Genomic DNA, 6,017 nt, shown 5'->3' on the forward strand with positions numbered 1-6,017 from the left:
CCTCCCGAGGCATGTCTTTTTTCAATGTAATGACGATCACACGCATTGCGCACGGTCATTACATTGAAAGTGTAACGAAATGAGCCGATCGGCTCGTTTCAGTTTCAATGCTTCAGTGCTCATGGGGCTATCTCTGCCCCTGAGCACCGAAACATATGGGAGAGGTATTGTTAGAAAGGGGAGAAGTTCCCTTTTACAATGGTACACTTCTCTAGTGGATCCCTGTTTGGGGATCGCACACAGCAGGGTGATCCCCAAGTTGAGATCCACCACTAGACACCAGGGATGGGGGAGCGGCACGTTGGGCATGGGCCTTTGCTCCCCCATATTATTTTGGGCTTAGTCTTTATGATTTGGGCAACAGCCCCCGATCTGCTCCCTCAGGGGGGCAGAAAGCCCTCCAGGGATTATTTTATTTCCAAAACCTAGGGATGGGGCTGCCCAGAATGGGCATGCCTATGTCCCCACCCCCCCAAAACAAACGGGACAATCTTTCTGCTCCCCTGGGGGGTAGCTGAGGTTTATTACCCCTGATCTACCCCCAGGGGGGGCAGAAAGCCCACAAGACACCAGGAAGTTTTCTATTTTTATTATGAAAAAGAGGGATGGGGCAGTCCACCATGGGTATGCCAATGCCCTCACCCCACAAAACAAAAGGAACTGTCTTCCTGCCCCTCTGGGGGGTAGCTGGGGGTTATTACCCCCGATCTACCCCCAGGGGGGCAGAAAGATCACAAGACACCAGGGATGTTTCTATTTTTATTATTAAAAAGAGTAATGGGGCTGCCCACAATGTGAAAAACTATGCTCCCACCCAAAATAATAAAAAAAGTCTTTCTGCCCCCGATGGGCAAGATGGGGGTACTAGTCCCCGATCTGCCCCCCCCCCCCCCCCAGGGAGTAGAAAACCCACTAGGCACCATGGATTTCTTTTGATAATGTATGGGTGGGACTGCCCAAAAAAGGCATGTCACAGCCCCCACCTCCCCCAAACAAAAAAAGAGACATTGGTTCTGCCCGCTCCCTGGTGGGCAGATGGGAGTTATTACCCCTTATCTGCCATGGGGGACAGGCAGCCCACTAGACACCAGGGTTTTTTTTATATAGGAGGGGTGGGGCCTGCTCATAATAGGCAAGGCCATGCACACATCCCCCCAAAAATAGGCACTGTCTTTCTGCCCCCCCAGGAGGCAGATGGGGCAATAGCTCCCCATCTGCATCCCCGAGAGGGCAGAAAGACCACTAGGCACCAGGGACGTTTTTGTTTGTATGTTAGGGGTGGGTGCTGCCCAGTATGCCCCCCCCAAATATCAGAGATATGTTTGTGGGCATGTCAGGGAGCGGGCTGTTAGGCAAGGGTTGCTCCTCCTTTTTCTGTGCACACCTTTTGGCCATTTCTGCCCCCCTTCGGGGCAGATCAGCATTATTTTTAGGCTCATCTGCCCCCAAGGGGTGCAGAAAACCGCTAGACACTAGCGAAAGTTTCTGTGTGTGTGAGTGAACTGAAGTTCGGCTGATGGTCTGCGTGTACTGGCGTTTGGCTGGCTGTGTGTGAACCTGCATTTTGCTGGCGTTATGTGTTGACTTGCGCTTAGCTGGCAGTGTGTGTGGACTAGCGCTTGACTGGCAGTGTGCGTGGACTGTCACTTGGCTAGTGGTCTGCTTGGATGGTACTTGGCTGAAAGTGTGCGTGGACTGTCGCTTGGCTGGCAGTGTGCGTGGACTGTTGCTTGACTGTTGGTGTGCATGGATGGCACTTGGCTGTGTATGTGTGAATGGTGCTTCGCTGGTGGTGTGCATGGATGGTCCTTGGCTGGTGGTGTGCATGGGCTGTCGCTTGACTGGTGGTGTGCTGATGGTGTATATGGATGGTGCTTGGCTGGCAGTGTGTGTAGATGGCATTTGACTGGCGGTGTATGTGAATGGTGCTTGGCTGGTGGTGTGCATGGATGGTGCTCGGCTGGCAGTGTGCGAGGATAGTGCTTGGCTGGTGGTGTGCATGGATGGCGCTTGGCTGGCGGTGTGGCTTGCGTCCATCTGCCAGTGTTTTATTACCCAGAATTCCCTGCAAAACTCAAATTAGCTAAAAAGTCACACTTTCATCATATTTCTGTGTGGTAAAGTTGTAGGATCACTGTGCCGGCACAAATTTCCTGCAGATTTCACACAAATGACCCCCCTGCAAAACCAGGTTGTTTTGCGATGGATAATTTTTGATGCCTCCACAATACGTTTTGGGCCCCTCCCTGTCGCGGGTACTTGGCCCTCCTCCCTGTTGCAGGTACTAGGCCCACCTACACAAGTGAGGTACCATTTGTATCAGGGACCTGGGGGAACACTAGGTGGTAGGAAATTTGTGTAGGCCCAGTGATTCCACAACTTTCCCACACAGAAATGTGAGGAAAATGCAAGTTTTCAAGGCAAAATTTGAGGTTTGCAGGGTATTCTGGGTAGGAAAACTTTGGGGATCCACACAAGCCACACCTCCCTTGACTCCCCTAGGTGTATAGTTTTCAGAAATGCCTGGGTTTGGTAGGTTCCCTAGATGGCCGCCAAGCCCAGGATCAAAAGCGCAAGTGACTTCCTCTCAAAACCCTTTTTTTGTGATCGATAATTTTAAGTACATTTTGGGCCATTTCCTATCACGGACACTAGGTTTACCCACACAAGTGAGGTATTTTTCATTGGGAGACTTGAAAGAATGCTGAGTGGTTGGAATTTTGGGTCTCCCTGCAGATTCCAGAACTTTCCATCAGGGAAATGTGAGGAAAATGTGTTTGTTTTTTACAAAGTTTGAGGTTTACAAGATATTCCGGGTAACAGAACCTGGTGAGAGCCACACAAGTCTACCCACCCTAGATTCCCCTGGGTGTCTAGTTTAAAAAAATGTACAGGTTTGTTAGGTTTCCCTGGGTGCCGGCCGAGCTAGGGCCCAAAATCCGCAGCTAGGCACATTGCAAAAAAAGGGTCGGTTTTGTGAGGAAAAAGTTGATGAGTTTAGGGCCGTTTCCTGTTGTGGGCACTAGGCCTACCCACACAAGTGAGGTACCATCTTTATTGTGAGACTTGGCGGAATGCTGGGTGGGAGGAGGTGTGTGACTCCCTGCAGATTCCAGAACTTTCCATGACAGAAACAAGAGGAAAATGTGTTGTTTTTTTTTACAAAGTTTGAGGGTTGCAAGGGATTCTGGGTACAAAACCTGGTAAGAGCCACACAGGGCACCCCATCCTAGATTCCCCAGAGTGTCTAGTTTTAAAACATGTACAGGTTTGCTAGGTTTCCCTAGATGGGGCCCAAAATCCACAGTTAGGCACAGTGCAAAAATAGGGTCCGTTTACTGTGGAAAAATGTGATGTGTCGGCTTGGCGTTTTGGGCCTTTTCATGTTGTCGGATCTAGGCCTACCCACACAAATGAGGTACCATTTGTATCGGAAGACTTGGGGAAAAGCTAGGGGTGTGGATGTATGTGGCTTGCTATAGATTCCAGAACTTTCAATCACAGAAATATGAGGAAAATGTGTATTTTGTTTACACATTTGGAGGTTTGCAAGGGATTCTGGGTAACCGAACCTAGTGAGAGTCACACAAGACACCCTATCCTGGATTTTCCTGGGTGTCTAGTTTTAAAAAATGTGCATGTTTGCTAGGTTTCTCTAGCTGCCGGCTAAGCTAGGGCTCAATATCCACAGCTAGACACAGTGGAAAAAAAGGGTCCATTTTCGGTTGAAAAATGTGATGTGTCCAAGTTGCGTTTTGACCCATTTCCTGTTGCGGGCTCTAGGCCTACCCACACAAGTGAGGCACCGTTTTTATAGTGAAACTTAGGGGAACACAGAATAGCCAAGTCCAAGAATCAATACGTTGCCTGAGTGACATGGAGTTCGAGGAGGAACACATCACCCCCTGGCCTTGGCCAAAACCCTTGAAGCTAGTCAGTCTTCCTAGTCTGATGTCATTAAAATGTTAGCTGGGGGTGTTACATATTTTCAGTTCATAAACCGTGGGCCTAAGGAAAGAGTTGGAAAGATACCATCCCATATATACCCTCTGAATCTGCCCCTCCTTTACAAAATCTTGAATTCCAATGCAACAATAAATCAATCCTCAACAAAAGGAGCCAACATGTACCATCAAAATCAGATGCAGCAAGGTCACAAACACCCCTCCGATGAATATTTCTGGTATGACCATTCCTCCAGTCCCTCTAGCAGCTCCGGGATGGTTTAATGGGAATAGCGCAATGTTTTCCATTTTCTTTAACCAGTACCAACCCCAATTCATCTGTAGACCCATAGCCTTAACAGACAATTCAGCCACGATGGCTTTTGTCCTTTCCGATTTGGTGGATAATGCTGCCTTGTGGTCAGTCCTGTTGATAGAGAAGGATGATCACGATCCTCTTCTTTATAATTATTCTGCTTTCGAGGAGGCAATGAAGAAACCATTCCTTAAGCACACATACATGCAGGATATTGACAATGAGCTATTGAGTTTGAGCAAAGGTAACAAGGATTTACTCACGTATCTTGCAAACTTCAATACGTTAATAGCAGAGGCAAATTGTCCAGAAAATAAAGGATCTTTCTTTTACCAGGGGATATGTGACTAATTGAAAGATGATTGGTCTCAAATTGCAGAACCCCCATACATATTAAATGCCTCATTGACCCAACCATCAAATTAGACCTCCACTTGGGTAAACAATGAGGGTGAAAGGTCCACAGTAAGTTCCTGTGTAGTAGTTGTTTGACAAGAGAGAAAGACCAATGAGAATAAGGGGTCAGACGATGCTGAACCGGCAGATAGGAGGCATACGTGGGCAGAGAGAAATATAAATGACGACAACTAAATCTGTGTCTGTAATGTGGTAAATCAGGACACTTTGCCCGGGATTGCTCTTTGAAACCAAAAACTCCCAAAGCCTTTACTGGTCAATGTACACTTCAAAACCTATCTGGATGAGCTATTAATTATTGGAAATATCCACCATTTTGCATCCCCAGTTTCTTCCCAATCTTTTTCGTCCAAAAGAAAAGTGATTAATTGAGAACCAGCATCAATTATAGGGCTTAAACAAGGTCACTACAAACAAAATCATTATTCCTTACCTCTAGTACCTGTTCTTTTATGCCAGGTAAAGAACGCTACTATTTATACTAAATTGGATCTCAGAAGAGCCTGCCACCTTATCAGAGTCCATAAGGGAGATGAGTAGAAGACCACATTTTGTATAAAATACAGTCTCCCCATGTACTGTCTTATGCCTTTCCGACTCTGCAATGCTTCTGCTGCATTCCAGTTTTTTATAAATGAAGTTCTTAAAGAGTTCTTTGATATATGTATGGTCGTCTGTATTGATGACATCCTGATATTCTCACAGAATGAACAGGAAGATGTCCTGCAGGTCAGAGCAGCTCTTCAATGGCTCCATGAGAACCACTTATTCAGAAAAATGCTCTTTTCACTCCACCACAGTTAAATTCTTAGGATTCTTCATCACCCTTGAAGGCATAAAAAAGGATAACAGAAAAGTTGACGTAATCTTAAATTGGCCTTCTCCAAAAAATGATGTGATTGACTCTCTTAAAATTACCCCGTCGACAAGATTTTAGCTTTAGTAGTTCTAGATACTTTCCAGACAAAATTAAGAAAAGAACATGACAAACTGGATCAGGTCACCTTTAAAAAACTCCCATCTACCAAGCACCTGGTGGCAATTTTTATACAAAGCATAGTAAAACTGCATGAGTTACACTCATAATTCTGATCAAGGGGCCCAATTCATCTTCCGATTCTGGAGACAATTGTGTGCATCTCTGTATATAGATGCTCATCTGTTGTCACCCTATCACCCTCTGGCAGACCGCCAGATGGAAAGGTTGAACCAGCCCCTTGAGCAATATTTGTTTATTGGCTACACATTGTTCTGATTGGTTTTAAAACATAGGTATTGCAGAATTTGCTTATAACAATTCTATCCTCTCCAGCACTGGACTTTCACCCTTCTTTTTTGTA

General features: G+C 46.2%; 1 pseudogene; it reads right to left on the reverse strand.

Moving 5' to 3' along the window:
* Window positions 1–1,159: 1,159 nt before the first annotated feature.
* Window positions 1,160–1,235, reverse strand: LOC146831308 (small nucleolar RNA SNORA17; annotated as a pseudogene).
* Between the last annotated feature and the right edge of the window lie 4,782 nt (window positions 1,236–6,017).

Source organism: Triturus cristatus, chromosome 5_1 (genome assembly GCF_964204655.1).
Source record: "Triturus cristatus chromosome 5_1, aTriCri1.1, whole genome shotgun sequence".
Taxonomy (NCBI): domain Eukaryota; kingdom Metazoa; phylum Chordata; class Amphibia; order Caudata; family Salamandridae; genus Triturus; species Triturus cristatus.